The sequence below is a fragment of the Olea europaea genome, chromosome 16, assembly GCF_002742605.1.
Source record: "Olea europaea var. sylvestris chromosome 16, O_europaea_v1, whole genome shotgun sequence".
NCBI lineage: Eukaryota > Viridiplantae > Streptophyta > Magnoliopsida > Lamiales > Oleaceae > Olea > Olea europaea.
The window spans coordinates 8,571,588-8,589,805 of record NC_036252.1 but is presented as its reverse complement, the minus strand read 5'-3'; the positions used below and the strand labels follow the sequence as shown (position 1 = coordinate 8,589,805).

Below are 18,218 nucleotides of genomic sequence, written 5' to 3'. Positions count from 1 at the left end.
TGTTAATAATCAAAAGATGTAATTAAAGTTTAATTGAAATAAATTTCTAACATTTGAACTAAATAATTAAATATTTACGTTTGCTTGTTCAATAAATAATTTAAATAATCAATCAATATAAGTAATTAAATCAAATAATTGAAATGAACAATTGAAACAAATAAATGAAAAATAATTGGAATAAATAATTAATTTAAATGCACAAAAATAAATAATGAACATTTAAATAATAATTGAATGATAAATGAATAAATGTTAGTAATCAAAATATGTAAATAAAGTTTAATTGAAATAAATAATTGAATATTTACGTTTACTTTTTCAATAAATAATTTAAATAATCAATCAATATATGTAATTAAATCAAATAATTTAAATGAACAAGTGAAACAAATAAATGAAAAATAATTGGAATAAATAATTAATTTAAATGCACAAAAATAAATAATTAACATTTAAATAATAATTAAATGATTATTTAAATGATGAATGAATAAATGTTATTAATCAAAATATGTAGTTAAAATTTAATTGAAATAAATTTCTAACATTTGAAATAAATAATTAATATTTACGTTTACTTGTTCAATAAATAATTTAAATAATCAATCAATATAAATAATTAAATCAAATAATTTAAATGAACAATTGAAACAAATAAATAAAAAAATATTTAAATAAAAGTAATCAAAGTAAGTAATTAAAATGTAGATAAACAATTGAAATAAATATCTAACATTTAAAATTAATAATTAAATATTCAATTAATAATTAAAATAAATATTGAATAAACAATTAAAGAAAAATATAACAAATCATTACATATTTATGTTGGAGGAGGAGGAAGGGGTACCCGAGGTGTTGGAGGAGGAGGTCGTGAGGGTGTAGGAGGAAGAGGGGCTGCCCGAGGCGGAGAGGGTACCATCTCGGATGCCAAACTCGTCTAACGTAATTTTTGTGTCGGAGGGGACGAAGGAGGTGGCCCCGATGGTGTCGTGCTGGAGCTGGTCGTCGGCAAGAGGTTGAGGGTATCATCACATTACGTCGTTTCTCCGTTTATTGTGGAGGCGAAAAGGAGGAGGTTCGTCGACGGCACGCACCCGAATTTATTCAGGGAGGTGGACTACACCAAGTAGAAAGCGTTCGAGACATAATGGAGAGCAATTACGCTCGGGTAAATATTGTATTATTCGTTAAAGATTAGTACATTACGCAGATACTGACACATCTATATTTTTACTTAATAATTTCTTTTCTTATTTTTCAGAGCCAGCCGCAGGATTGCTCATAAGCGATCACAGACGCTTACAAGTGGTTTCACAACATCACTCTTCGGGGGCTTGACTCGCCGATGATGTAAGTGAAGAAGCAGTAATATTGTTATTTATTACGTATATATATTTTTGAGTTTTGAATTTATGAAATTAAATAACTCCTTTTTTAATTGGTGTTTCCTGATGCAGTATATTGACTTCACCATGGATTTGCTATAAGATCGAGCTGAATGACATTTAAGATCATTCAACATTCTTGGCTGACTCATATTGAACACTGAGTTCATACGTGCCATTGACATTGAGTACCAGACGTTCCAAGCTATGGGTAGCAAGTACACGGTATCTACATACATGATGGAGTGGATCGTAGGGATGTGACCGAGTGTCAGGGGAAAGCCATGGGAGGGTCGTACGTATCTGTATATCCCGATGTGTGTGAATCATCACTACATTGTAGTGGAGATTGTATTCATCGACTCGACCGTGTATGTGTATGACCCTGATCATTCATACCTGACACAATGTCAGTTCGAGCAAAATCTATAGTCGGTGTCCATGATCATCCCCATGTTGGTTAGACGAGCGAACATTACTGTGCAGAACAGACTGGCCACCGTGCGGGACACGACGACGGCGAGACAACAAATATCGTAAGTGTTTATTATTTTATTTTTGTAATTTATAACTTACATTCTAGTTAGATGGTGATGTGCTAATACAATATTTTATAATTGTAGGGGTGATTGCGGTATGTTCGCTATCAAGTATATAGAATTTTTTAGTATAGCACAGAATGTTGATGCAATCAATCAGGCGTGGATACAAAATTGGAGAAATAAATTAGTTTATGATTTATTTGAATTTAATGGTGATCCGTAGATATTGGATTCGTATTTTTTAAAATAATTGTACATATTGTTACGTTTAAACATTGCATATTTCATTCATTTATTTATTTGTAATTACGAAATAATTGTAAAATATATATATTTTTTAATATTTAATTTTTAGTTTATGTGTTTATTTAAATGTTTCATGACGTATTTATAATGTTTAAGTATATTGTAAAGAACACACTGTGTTTAAAAAAAACTTCAAATATTACAAAACTAATTAATGAAATATTGAAGTAAAAAAACTAAATCTAATAATTAACATAAATAATTAATATTAAGAATATGCATAAATAATTAATATCAATATTATAAATAATGTTACATAAATTTCAATTATACATATGTTACGTTGTCATGCAGAGGGATCTGAATTGTACAAAATCTTTTGGTATGTCCTGTTGCATCGCACTTGTCGCAATTACGAGGCCGGGGAAATTCGCCGGTCGATGAGTCGACTGCTAGTGGCAACAAGTTATTAAATGAGAGAATGTGATCGAAAACTTCTCACTTAACTTCATTCGGTACATGAAATATGGTTTTGGCATATGTTGCTCTCCAAGAACCAGTTGTGTAATAAGCACTGCATAAGGTGTGTGTGGAATTTCTCTATACATAGCCACTGTCACTGCATGTGTACACAGAAAACTCTCCAACTGAAACCATCTACACGTGCACGTGTTATTATTCAAGTCGGCGATGTATCTGAAATTATTTGTACATCTCGCGGAAAAGCGAAACTGATCCAATAGTTCTACATATACGTTCCTCGCCACCTTTATCTTCCTAGGCGGGGGTTAGCACACTTGGGTAACTCTGTGATTTCTAACGACGACCGTGAAATCATTGTTGTAGCTTGTCATGAATGTTCTCAAGTATTGCGAGAATTAGTAACTCTCGATCCTTTTTGAATAAGGCATTGAGCGATTTCGTATTGTTCGACGTCATCATGTTGTATCGACATCCTGAAAAATGTGATCGTACCCAATGTTCGATCCCCATCTCTGTCAGATACTCCCATAAACTTTTCAAACTCTTGAAAGCTGGAAGTCTCTACAACTCTCCTAAATAACGTAATGATGCTCTTGCCTCGATACTTGGTATTTAGATTTCCTTATATATGGTATATACAATAACCACGATGTGCCTCGGGGAAGATTGCGGCGATATCGTTAATTATTGACTGTCCTCGGTCGGTTACGAATGCAAGGTTCTTGACATCCCCAATTACTTCTCTCAACTTTGTGAAAAATCAACGCATCGCCAGATCATTTTCTACGTTAATTATGCCGAATGCAAGAGGGTAATTTTGGATGTTAGTATCTTGACATGTTGCAATAATCAACTTGCCCTCGTATCTTCTCTTAAGGGTTGTACCGTCGTCTAGGATTAAAAGTAGTATTGCTTTTCGAAATCCTCGAACGCATTGTCCAAGGGTCATAAAGAAATACTTGAAGCGATTCTCGTCATCCTTCTCAATAAAAAATGTCGATCTAGTATTAATTCTTCCCATGTTATAGTAAAATCTGACAAATTTAAATAAACAATAACCATAATTTAAATAATTAAATAAACAATATTAAATAAATTGAAAAATTAACAATTGAATTAAATAATTAATTACACATTAAATAAAGAATTGATAAATAATAAAATAAACAATTGATATTAATGATTGAATTAAATAATTAGTTAGACATTAAGTAAATAATTGATTAAATAATTAATTAAACAATTGAAATTAAAAAGTAACATTTGAAATGAATATTAAATAAATATCTAAACAAAGAAATATATGGTCAATTTAGCATAACTCTCCTTGGTCGAACCCATCAAGTCCCCAACGCGCATTCTTTGGCCTTCCAAACTTTTTGATTGCTCATGACCACCTCGTACTCTCGACGAACGTCATTAAAGATATTCGAAGGTTTGTAGATTGTTCGTGGGTCCTGAAACTTGTGCATTACTTCTCGACCAATGAATCATGATCGGACTTGCTTGTGATCATTTCGACGAATACCCACTTCGCAAGTATGTTCCCGTGCATACTTACGAATTACAAAGAACTCATTTCTGTCCATTTTCCTTGCTCGCAAACACCAAAGGCAACTGTCGTCAACGCAAACAATTGTGTAAGTCGACTTGTTTGATTTCTTCACTTTAAACTCAAAATTGTGTTTCAAAACAATTCGGTGAATAGTTTCCTGCAAATATTTTTTCGTGTCAAATAGTTGCTCGACATGCAAATGTTCATAATCGAGGACTACACGCGAACAATTAGAGGACCGTGCACTTGATCCAGCCTGTGAGCTTCCACTCGACTCATTTCTCAAATAGGATAAGACAATTAAATTCTCATTTGCAAAGGCATTATCTCTTTCGCTGTCTTGAACTATCGAGCAAATTCTGTGTGTAACAGTGAGATCATGGTGAGGAGCAACTGTCTCTGGAATAGCCACAACATTATCATGCACTATTTCCACTGTGTTCCAAAACTCATTCACATTACTATCCCCTCTATCGAAATCTTCGTGTTCACTCTTGGGAACATTCTTCTTCATCAAAGTTACGCAAATAGGAATCGCACGTTTCTGGTTCATTTTAATTAAAACATTCATTTCAACTTCAGAAGTAAATCATTATAGGTGGAATTGAAATGGATGTATGCTCGCCCATTAGAAATCCCAATTCCGTATCGTACTCAGAGGAATCAACTTTCAGTAAGTTTTGTATCTCATTCTACATTTCTGCATATAATGTAGTTGATGTTATTACAATTGCAGTACGACCATATCTTTCACTCGTCCATTTCCACACCCATCGATCATTTTCATTATTTTCAAATTCACCAAAGTAACAAATCGAGACAGCAGCTAATCCCATATTTGCATTAGGAAACGTCATTTATTAAAAAAATTGTAATTACGAAAATAAAAGGACGAAAAAAATATGAGACACAATTATTATAAAAAAAATAAAAAAAATCGGCCCAGGCTATCTAGGCCGGATGTTAAGAGCCAACCCCATCGTCTGGCTGGCTGTCTTCTCCATTTTGTCGATCTGAACAGATTAATTTTTTTCCTCGTTTTTGTTAAAAAAATTATACATTCGTTTAAGACAGTAATAATTTATTTTTCTAAAACCATATGCTGAAATAAGATTTAAAAATTCAAACAATGTACTAATTTAATTAAAATGAAATTAAAAATACGTATTTATACTTATCAATTTCAAATGCCGATTGTGAGTAATATTATTTTGTTGAGCCTTTGATAATTTTGTGAGATTTCAATATTCAAGCAGATGGGAGATGAATTTTTTTTTAACTGTGTGGGGAATTTGATAAGGATGGTGATTTCGTTTTGAAATTTAAGTGGGGATGTTTAGATTTATTAATTTTTTAAAGAGGGTATTATTGTCTTTTGAGCAAATGATATATTTTTGTAATTATCAAATATAATGAGGGGAAAAATGATATTTAATTTTCAAAAGACTCTTTTGACGAATGACAAAAACTTTTTGATCAATGGGAAAAAAGGGCCTTTTGACTGGTCTTTCTTAAAAGCAGCCAAATTAATCCAATTAAGCAGCTACTAAACTCTTTTAACTCCAACGAGGCGTCGAAGGAGGTTGAGAACTTGAGAGAGAATGGAAAGTGGAAATCCACCTCCGGAGCAAAAAGGGACTCCACAGATGATGAACGAAGACCTGAACTTAAAACCTCAAACGAAATCAAAGCCCGAGATTGTAGTGATAATGGGCGCCACTGGCTCTGGCGAATCCAAATGGCCATAGACCTCGCCTCCCACTTCCCCATCGAAATCATAAATGCCGACTTTATGCAGGTAACTTTTACTACACAAGTCTGATGATGACGTGATTAAGTGGGTGCTTTGTAAAGCTTGATTACAGATTGAAAGTGAATAAAATAATCTGAGAAAGGAAAGAGAACTGTAAAAGGGCATGATATGTATTTCTCTACTGCTTTAATGAATCTAATTTATTAACAGGTTTATCAAGGATTGGATGTTCTTACCAATAAAGTTCCCGTTCAAGCCCGAAAAGGTCCTTGCTTTATACCATTTAATCTACCTGTAGTCTATGTACACACAATTATATATAGTCCTGAAAAATTTTTGTACTTATATATTCAGTTTTGTGTAACTGACCGTAGCTATTTTACTATTTATATCATCCACGTATCTTTTATGGCAGGAATGCAGCACCATCTGCTCGGGACAGTCAGCCCAAATGTCGCATTCACTGCCAAGGACTTCAGGGATTGTGCTATTCCAGTGAGACAACTTCTTATGATTAAATTAGTATTTATCTGGCATCACTTTTTGTTATGTTTACAAGCAATTTTGACAAAGGATAATCTTGTGTGAGAGAAGTAGATTAAATTTCCAACTACCCTTTGATGTTGTTGTTTATCCACCATCGTCTCTCAGCATATCTTATAGCCATTGTTTAAAAATCTTTCTGAGGCTACGCCATTGACTCCCGACTCATGTGATGTGCTCCTTAAACTCTTTAGAGTTTATGCCTTGAAAGCCATTTGTGAGGCTTACACCTTGGTTTACTAAAGACTCAAATATCACCGTGTATACTTTCAAATGGTTCAGAATCTTCATTAGGTTGTGAAGGAGATGCGGAAATATGATGCTTCACAATAACATATAGAAGCTTCATTATTTTTTAACAATAATAGAAAGAGTTTTGGCAATTTAAGAAAGCTGCCCTTACTGATTGATTAGCCGATATGAGAGGTGGAGTTAAGCTGAAACAGAATAACTAAGCGTTCAACCCTATAGCATTATTTATTGTTAAGAGATATAAATAACAGTATTTATTATAGGAGCCTGTCTACTACATAAGACCTCATCTTGAAAATACTAGAGTCCTTCATGCTCTTCATCTTTAATTTTCATATTTTCTGGACAGAGTGTGTAAGATGAAAAATATGAAAAAGGCTGGTCATCTGATCGGTTGCCCCTAAATCAATAATCCAAAGAACCTTGTATAGCTAGTAGAAATAAAAATATTGGGATTTTTACCTTTCTGAGCCTATGAAGAAAATGGAAGACTGGAAGAAGGTTAGATTGATTTAAAAACCTATGAAGTTGCTCTAGTTGTTCCTAACAGAATGAAGGCACCTCTGACTTGGACAAACAGCCGGTGTAGTTTCTGCTGCAACTTGAAGTCTTTTAGCAGTTATCTTTTCTGATCCACAGTTTTGCTTCTAGTCTGGTGGTTTCCCATGTAGTTTCAAGCATATCTCCCTTTTTTGTTTCAGCCTATTACAGAAATTGCATCAAACTTACCTTTATAGGTAGGGGTCCAAAACAATATGTTATTTTTCACACTAACATCAATCTTTTGTCTGTCCCTCCTCTGATTATGTACCATTGTTTTGTAATTTTTTTGTTTGATGCACAAGCCTCTACGCATGCTTGTGACGGATAAGGGAATTATTTTGGAATTTCTTTTACTTATTAACACTGTAAGGAACTTTTTAAATGTTCAAAACGAAGGGCATATTTATGAGTTTGCCATTCAAACCATAAAGTCTATTATTAGACAATAGACCAATTGATTATGTTCTCTGATGATCAAACTCTTCGAAATAGTTGAAGTACCCATATCGACACGATTTGACATAGGTATGGGTATAGAATATGTGTCAGATCCTCCAAATTTCAATTGGATACTTCACCCCTTTTTTGCTTCTTCTTCTTTCTTCTTCATTTTTTTCTTTCCCTTTTCTTTCTCGTTTATGCTATTTATAAACCTAACGCCGCCTCCGGGTGGAGGAAGTCAAGGGCGCTAGGTTTTTCCTTCTTTTTTTCTTTCACATTTCTTCTTTTCTTTCCTTCTTTCCCTCTCTGTATTGATGGTCTAAGGTTTTATTTGTATAAAATGAAAATGAGTTTCATATAGTGCTACTTAGTGCTCCACTAAGTCCAAATTGTAATCAAGCCTCTCATTTTCTATTTTATATAACATTTAGTAATTAACTTCCTATAATTGAATATTAAACTCCAAAATTCTATTTTATTTGTTTTGAACCCTTATTCAATACTTATTTCTTTCTTTGTGAATAATTGATTTTGGTCTATTTAAAATGACATCTTGGGTTAGTAAAAGAAATTGAAGCTCGAAAGATGTACCCACATACTTGTGTCCAAATTTTGGACTCATTTTGACAATATTCCCGTATCCTGCATTTTAGAAAATAAAAGATCCGACACTTATATACGTACCCATACCCAAGTCCGAGCATCATATATTATGTTTGTATATTAGTTTTAACTCCTTAAAGTTTACCCATTTTTTATTTCACATCATCTTCTTTGTGATGATTTCACTCGATTTAATTTAGCACTGTCCATCTTCACCTTTTTAAAGCTTTTATTTTTTATTTTATTTTTCAATAAGATTTTTGCATGAGATGCACATTTCACTTGCTTACAAAAGGTGGTTGAACTTATGTTTGCTGAAGGTTGGTTATGTGGCCTTGATGTTGGCATCTCCTAGCCAGAAATTATATTTTGATTTGTATACATTCTCATGATTATAGTTTATGACACACTTATACATGCCTTGTGACATGTAAATACTGAAGGTTTAGGCTTATAAGGCTGAAAGTTTTAATGTTGGGAACTATTTTTTTTTTTTATAATCATGGGTGTCCGGACCAATTTACGCGCACCTCATACATTCGGATACTTACCTCAGTGGCCTTGAGGGGACTCAAACTGTTGACCATTGGGGAGCAAACTCAAGGTCTGACCACTGAGCTACCCCTTAGGATTATGTGGGGAACTATTCATCTAAATAGTTTTCCAATCAAGCCTAGCTGCTGAGAATTTTGTTAAGAAACCCTGAATTTATTTTTTGATGTGTAGAGCAGTTAATTTTAGAGCTAGAAGCCTAAGTGGCTCCGCAATTTACAATTAGAGTCTGCCCATGCTTGTGCTTGAAATCTCTCTAAAAGAAGTAATTTGACTATCGGTTGACTGACTTCTGAAGAGATGCTCCTACAAAATAATGACTCCAAAAAATTGCACAGAAATAACGCTGCCATTCCCTTCTTTTTTGTCTTTTATAAGGGATCTTTTACCTTTTCCTTCTGACTTACTCTTTTTCGATGGCTACACACTTGCAAAAATTATTTGTTCTTTCTGCAATAGAAGTGATAAAATTACCTTTCAAAAATAGAAGTGAAAACGATAGTTCTAGTAAAAAAATATTTTTATTGTGTATATATTCTCATTAATAATACCTTGTCTGATCTTTTGGCATTTGAATGTGTTCTCAGCTCATCAGTGAGATATGGTCGTGCGATTGCTTACCTGTTATAGTAGGTGGAACAAATTATTAAATCCAGGTTAGCTGCTTTATCTGAAATTGTATAGTGACTGTACCTTTTTCCCCCTGTAATCGTTCAGTCTTTGCTCTTGTGATGTAAGATGGCTGTTGAAGTTAAAGTTTTGTTGAACTTTTTCCCTGTAATCTTTCAGTCTTTGTAACATTCTACTTTAAGAGTATGTTTGGCAAAGCTTTTTTAAGATTATAAGCTGGTCAAACATTTTTTTATCGAGACATTTCATAGGGCTTACAACTTTTATTCACACTTTTTTTAAGACCCACAACTTATAATGTACAAAATGCTTTACCAAGCATATGCTAAAAATCCTTTTACCCTACGTTTTCATGCAAATGCAATAGAATAAAAACATTCCCTATATTTTGCACTAAAGCAAAAGAATTTGACAATCTGACAACAACAACAACAACAAACGACGGCGGCGGCGGTTAGAGCTAGGACAGAATGAATGTATACGTGGTATCAGATGTAGTGCCTGTTGGATTCCCTCTGTTTTAATTTCTCTGGTATAAATCACCAAAGATAATATTTTGTTTGAATTTTACACATCTGAAATTCTTCACTGGTCCTGCCTTAAAGTTTCTCTTGAAAAGATCTGATGTTTGGAGTCAATGATGAAGTAACAATTGAAGACTTGCTGTCAAAGAAGTCACCGTCACTCATATAGAGCACCACTGATAACCCTTCTATATTACTTACCACTCAAAAACTTAGCAGATAGAATTTCCTCCGTTAGTCACTGTGAATTTCCTTCATTAATCACCGTCACTCTTATGGAGAACCACTGAATAACCCTTCAATATTAATTATTACTAAAAAGTTAGCAGATAGAATTTCCTCCTAAAAAAACAAAGTCTCCATTGTGGAATCATTTAATGGCTGTTATGGTTTATAAAATGTCTTCAAGGGTCTTGAATCTCTATATTTGCTTTTCTAGTTGCCTGCAACTGTGTCATGTTAGCAACAATAACTTAATGTGGGCCTACTCTTTGAACAAGGATGTGAAGTTTTAATTTGGATTTAGTTTTTTATTTGGGAAATGCTAGGGGTGCATAATTTTTGATGCATAGGGGTATCCAACCTCTCACATAGGTGGGGCCTGCTCGAATACAATATTCGAGTGGAACCCACGCCATGAGAGAGGATGGATACCCTTATGTATAAACAATCATGAACAAGAATCTTTATCCTTTTTGTTTTTAAGTCAAAGTACCATTGTTTGGGTTCAAAAAAAGAAAAGAAAGGAATATCGTGACCCATCTATTTATCTTCCCGGAAACCCATTTATGTGAAGCCTAAGACCACCTATAATTCTGCTTTGTCACTGTTTCCTTCAGTTTTGTTGCCGCCTCACTTTCACTATCAGCATCATTTTTCTTAAATTTTTGCCACACACGTTTAGTGTGCCTCCACACACACACACAAACCTTGTTTCCCTTATGGATGGTTTATCGTGACTGTTGTAATGTATTTAACTGTCATTCCTTTTCTTTAACTATCAGCACTTGCTAACTTTTCTTTGGTAATGTTGGACCATGAAAGTCTCCTCTGGACCGAACTGTATTATGCTGTTATGTCTTCAATCGCTTGAAATTTCTTGAAGTGTTATATTTTTCATGATTTCAAATTTCTATCTGACCTGATAGATATTCCTTGTTATTAAGCAGGCTCTTGTAAGTCAGTTCCTTCTGGATGATTACGTAAAAGATCAGGAAGCAGATTACTTATTTAATCCTCCTGGTAATCTGTAATCACTGCCTCTTTGAGTTATATTTTGCGTTCCAAATATAATCTTAGAGTCATTATATTCTGCACATGAATGTGGACATCTAATACCTGGCAAGCAATACCAAGTGTTGCATGTTTTTGCTTCTAGCAGGGGACAAGAAACCAGATTTTGAACTTGAACCCAAGCCCATGGATGAAAATGGCGATTATACTTATAGTCATCTTAAAGACCTTGATCTGGTAGCAGCAAATAGAATTCATCCTAATGATCATAGGAAGGTGATAGTGTTTTCAAGAAGCTGATTTTTCCACCCATCTTCCCTTTGTATATCATGTTCTATAATTCCAGTCTATGAATCTTTAAACTTTTGCATATTGCACCTGAGATTAATTTCAATGGTTGCACAAGGAAAATTAGCATTGCAGTAATTATAAAGTGTGGTTGTCTTATAATTTTTCAATGCGCTTTCAAATCTTGATTGCCTCTTTTCTACTCTGTATGTGCATATACATATAGGGTATAGTGGTCATTTTTTTTTCTCTCAGTGGAGAAATGAGTTTGGATATAATGCCGATTCAGAAGAATTTAACTCTTCCAGAATTAATGTAAAGGGGAATTTTGATTATTGAACCCATTCATCTGTCCTAATGAACCTAAAACAAAGATAAGGGCCCAACATAAATTACTTAGTTTTCGAGACCCCATTATAAGTTCTATCCACATATCTTCTGATTGCCAACTCATAAATAATCATAATGGAAACAGCAACCCTAGTCACCATTTTTATATTTGGTTTACTTGTCAGTTTTACTGGGTATGTTCTTAGTTACATATAGGGATTACCAATGGAGCGTTCGTGGTTGGGTTAACATTGAGATCCTGGAAAAGTTTATTGGATAACAAATACAATTGTTACTTTGTACATTTATCACCACCGGAAAGTAGAAAACATATAGCATAGGTCTGCTAAATAAGATTGCCAACTTATCTTTTTAACCTCCAATTATTGAGATTGTTTGGTAACTCGCTGTTTATTTGCAACTATGGCAGATTAATCAATACCTTAGTTTATATAGCCGTACTGGTGTTTGTCCGAGCGAGCTATTCTAGGGGAATATCATGGAGGTTTTTTCTACATCTTGTCTTATCTACATAATAACAATTGCTTCCGTGAATGTTAGCGCACTTGTTATCTACTAACACAGCTAAATCTGCGACACACTTCCACCTGCTACACACCCACAACTGCAGGTTGCTCTATGTACAGATGGCAACCTGCTACCATTGTATATATTCAAGGATATTATCTGTACATGCTTTTAAGCTTGCATTATTTCATTTTTAGTTCTTTCCTTCCCTGGCATCCTCCATCCTTATATTTACGTCATTTTAGTTTTCTTAGTTGTCATTCTTTATGCTTCATGTCAAAGAGAAGCCAACTTAATGCACAAGCTGTTAAACTTCTAGATTACTGATATCTTAAAAAGTGTACTTGTTATTTGTCCACTTGAAAAAGGACATGATATAATATACAAATAAACAGGAGAAATAGGTTATTTAGAGCCTGTTTGAGCCTTATTTTTTTGCCAAAATGTATTTTGGAATAGTATTTTGATGAAGAATATGTGGATAAAAAATAAGGAAAATTTTTGGGTTTGCGTGTAATATTATTTTATGAAAGATGTGTAATTGAAAATAAGAAAGATAAAAATGTATTTTGGAAATAACAGGGGACCAAATAAGGATTTATTTTATTTAATGTAAGTAAATTACTTGAATCAACTTGCTGCATTTTGCTGTCTTTCTAGATAGTTATTTCTTTCTTTTTTTACAAATCACAGCTGTCTGCGTATATTGCTGCTGTTATACAACTTCAGATTTTAGTGGACTAAATTGTAAAATATCATGTGGACCATAGCATCCTGTTCAATTATCTTATTTCAAAATGCGTTATGGCAGAACTGGGGCCAAGCTAATAATTTCAGATATGATTGCTGTTTTATTTGTCTGGATGCATCAGTTCAAGCATTGGATCAACATGTAGATCAAAGAGTTGACTGCATGATAAATGCCGGTCTACTTGAGGAAGTTGTTGATATTTACAAGTTAAATGCAGATTATACACGAGGTTTACGACAGGCAATTGGTGTCTGAGAGTTTGAAGATTTTATAAGATGTTTCACTTCTGAAAGTCAAAATCCTGTTTATGATATCTGTGCTCAGAATTCAAATGCTAAGCCTTTCAAGGAAATCACGCGACAAATCATGGACTCCCCCAATGAGAAACAACAAAAGATTCTATTAACAGAAGCTATTGATAAAGTGAAATTAAATACCAGAAGACTCTTTCGTCGTCAAGTAAGAAGACTATCTTTATGCTATATGTTGACCTCAAAATATGTTGTCAACAGATACCGGACCCACCCACGCACACGTAAACTTAGTCCAACACTCTAAGACATGTGGACGGTCTAGAAATAATGGCAAAAGGGGGCGTGGGACGAGAACGTTTGGAATCCGATGAGATGTATGCATAACGATTGTACAATAATTACCAATCGATGTTTGTAGAATGTGAGTATGAATTCATATATGTTGCAAGAGAGTAAAATGTAAAGAATGTTGTATTTGTTTTCGAGTTGAATCTTGCATTACCCGTTTAATGTTACATAAGGGAAGTATTTATAGTAATACATGTGAAATAATGGCCCTTGGATGAGAAGGCACGTGGTCTCATCTCCTTAACCCAAATGTCTAATCCTATGCATCATTCTTGACTTGCTAGTCTATTGCACATTTATTGCTTATGCAGAACCTCCACCCTCTTGACAAGGCTCAACATTTAAACTCATGACAAACGTCACATCAATCATTCAAACACGATCTTTATGTAGAAGAAGTTCTCTTAGGAAAAGTGAATATGAAAGATACTCCTTTATGGTGTGGAGGCTTCTGCTTCGGCCATTCACATAATACTTCCACTTCAGGGTTTCGACTCCATTTTCATGGTGTTTCGGCATCAGGGCCTCAGCCTCTTTTCACAGTGCTTCCGCGTCATGGCCTCGGCTACTTTTCACAGTGCTTCGGCATAAGATCCTTGACCACTTTTCACAGGGCTTCGGTATAAGGGCTTTGGCAACTTTCACAGGGCTTCGGCATAAGGGCCTCGGCCACTTTCACAGGGCTTCAGTATATGGGCCTTGACAACTTTCAAAGGGTTTCGGCATAAGGGCCTCTGCAACTTTCAAAGGGCTTCGGTATATAGGCCTCGGCAACTTTCAAAGAGCTTCAGCCTTCAAACAGTGGAGCCATGTAAGGGGTGTTGCTTCTGGATGTTGTGTGTTCCCGGCCACCATGCCACGTGGATCGGCATGGGTGGGTCATGAGCCCCACTGGGTCGGCCAAGTGTACAAACACGTAACACTATATTTTTTTGTTTCTTGGATGCTTAAGGTGTATTTTCTTTTACCTATGACTTGAAATGTCAAACAAGGATGACTGAATGGTAGACAGGCAATAGACACTCCTTGCTTCCCATAAAGGATGTGATATTATTCTATTCTTCTGGTTGCTTTTACTTGGGGGTGGGGGAGGGGAGTAATAGGAGAATGGAAGTGATAGGATATTTGTAGTATAATTCTGCATATAAAGAAAGATATAGAAAGCACTTTGACCAAATTCTATTTGACTATCAAAAGACAAATAAGACATCTTTGTGGATACGAAGAGCTATATCTCATGACATTGGTTCCATGGTTTCAACTTAGACATTCAATAACTAGACCAAGATTTTATTAGCTACCCTTCTCGGAGACATTGTCAGTGGCATCATAATATTCACTTATACAAACTTTTTACTGTTTTAAATTTAACATCTTAGTACTCATGCCAATTTCCCCGAGCATGATGCTGCAGCAACATTTTCTACATCTACACAACTAACCATGAATCATCTGACGATTTTTTGTCTAAGTAATGGGTTATTGTTGGATATCAGGCTTCTCAATGTTTACACATGTTTGGTTTGGTAATTATTTAGTTTTCTTCCATAGTGTATATCAACTAAAATTTTATTCCTACACCCAGTATCTTCATCTAGGCTTATCCTGGAAGACTTCTTTTGTTCTTTCCTTAAGATGTTTGCAAAAAGGCTATGAAAGTCTTTGCTATCATCTGTTTAACATGTTCCAAAATAAATTAATACAGAGTATGGCAACTGACCGTGTTGCATTTTTGCCAACATTTAAATACAACAGCTTCATCAGTGTGCTTCTTTTAATTGAGCATAGTAGCAAGTTCTTATACACAGTTTTATTGAGAAATCAGGATTATTCTAATAGTATTCAATTTATTTTGGTACAGAAGAGAACGCTTAGCAGACTGCAAATGCTTTTTGGATGGAATATTCGTTATGTTGACGTCAGTGGGTGCTTATTTAGTAGGTTTACCATTTGTTTTTTTTTTTTTATAGATATATTGTCTGGTTTTATGAAGTAATTTATCTTGAAGGGATTAATTTAAATGGTGGTGACATGCTTTGTTTAGGTGCTTTAGACTATTTATGGGTTATAGATGTGGTTGAACCGTCACTAGAAATTATCAAATCTTTCCTTGATATGAACAATATGGAAGAGGCCAGAAGTGATTGTGAAGTGATGAAATTGGCAAAGATGGACCTTTGTACTCAATATACTTGCCAGGTTAGTGATGCTTCTAGTACTCTCTCTCTCTCTCCTGCCTTTCCTTGCTTGTAATGGCAAAGTCATGGACTATAAAGTGCTATATTCACGTGTCTTGCTACTTCCTATGTCTTTGTTCAATGATAGGCATGTGGGAATAAGGTGCTCAGAGGGGGACATGAATGGGAACAACATAAACAGGGACGTAGCCATCGAAAACGAGTGTCTCGGTTTAAAATGTCTGGCTTACATGTAGAATTACCCCATGACAGTACTATGCAATAATCATAAATCACATCTTTACGAACTCTTGATCTTATATGTATTTAAACCAGAATTTTGTGAGCAATGGTATTTCTGATGGCATGGACCTTATTCTAATGGTGATCTTATATTCTCTCTCTTTCAACAATTAGTTGGATAAGTTTTTGTAACTTTTAATTTGAAACTAAAGTGAATGCCATTATAATAGTATGAGAATTTAGAGATTAGTCATGTCCAATGTGGACAGGATAATGTCCAAACATTCAGTAGAATCTGATTCTAATAATTCATGGAATTCTCTGTAGCGGACAGGATAATGTTCCAATGTTCAGCAGAATCTGATTCTAGTAATGCATCGAAATTTCTTTACCAGTTTTCTAGATGCCAGACAGTTTTTTTTCTGTATTCTCGAAGAATCCTCTTAAATGGGAAAGCCAACTGGAAAAACTTAGAATTATTGATTGGCACAAGAAAAAGTAAGAATCTTTGCATGCTTTTGCAGCTTTTCAACTCCTTAAAAAGACCCCCTTCCCCTTGAAGATTCTTTACAGTTAAATGATCAACAGAGAAAGAAAAGAAGCAAAATGCACAGGTTGAAGGAAATCTATCTCCTCCAGTTTCTTCTTCTCTTACTGAGCATTATCTTTCCAATATCAATATCCCAAGAAACCACAGTGAGGTATGGTAATAGTATAAGAAATTTACTAACCCCATGCTCAGTTCTAAATTCCACAACTTGTTTTGATAATATTCCGGATCATGTACCGAATCCTTGCGACGAGTGTAAAAAGCCTGATGGACATTGTGGAGCTGAGTTAAGATGTATTTGCCATCCAAAAGAGTGCAGTGAGTTTTTCCAATACTTAGCTTCTTATATTTTGTTCCCAACTCTCTTGTTTTTTTGGCATTGTCAGTTTAAACCTTTTCACATGATGCATTTTTCAGAGGATAGGGTGATTTCAGTTGGTGCTGTTCTGAAGCCTTTCCGTAACATAGTTTTCTTTCTACTATTTTTCCTCATCCTGAAGGACTATTTCCAGGCCTTCTGAGGTACTTTAGTTTCTGCTTTCTCTGAAACTTCAAATACGGTTGTGAATATAATGAAACTGATGCTGTAGTTTGCTTGGTGAACCCACTGGATTCAGTTCTTAGCCACTTAAGAGATGTGATAAATTTGTTATTTAAATTATGCATTCAATGCATCTTTTCATTTGTCTTTATATTTCCAGGAATGTCATGTACATAATTTTCATATATAGGTGGTGTTGAAACTATGATATAAAACCTCTACTTGATTCTGTATGACGTCGAACAACTCTAAATAAAAGTAGAACTGTTAGAGAAGGTATTTTTTATATTGTGTTTTCAATAGATTTAGTTTTAGAATTCGTATTTATTAACATAAGGTTAAAGATTAACTATACGTTAATAAATTTCTCTGGATGAATTAGTTTAATCTAGCAATTCTTACTGTGATTATTTATAAAAATTATGTGTTGCTCCAAATTATAGTAGACCAGACTGTCTTAAGGAAAAATTGTATAGAATTTTATAGAGTATTTCAGCTTAAGTTGCACTTACTGTATGGATCCAATTTTAGAACTTTTAGAAGCTCTTTCTCAAATAAATAGGGTATACAAGGAGATTTTAAGAGAGTAAACTATAACAAAAGAGGATCTATGTTTTAATGTTTATAGCATAAGAATTAGGGAAATCCGCAGGGGACGTTTCAAACCTTTCAAAATAGTGTAGATAGGTTCCTTACCCTTTAAACCGGAGTAGATACATTGCACACCTTTCAAAAATGTGAGATAAATGGACAGTCTGGATGATTTTCGTCCAAAAATTCGTTAGTTGACCAAAAATAAGTGTTTAATCTAAATTTGATCATTTTTTTAAAAATGGCAAAATTTTAAATTGATGTTTTTCTACCTAAAATAATTAAAACAATTAAACAAAAGAAAAAGGGGGGGGGGGGGGGGGGCA

General features: G+C 34.3%; 1 pseudogene; it reads left to right on the top strand.

Annotated features, from left to right (window-relative positions):
* The first annotated feature begins 5,744 nt into the window (after positions 1-5,744).
* Positions 5,745-17,587, top strand: LOC111412023 (annotated as a pseudogene).
* The last annotated feature ends 631 nt before the right edge of the window (positions 17,588-18,218 follow it).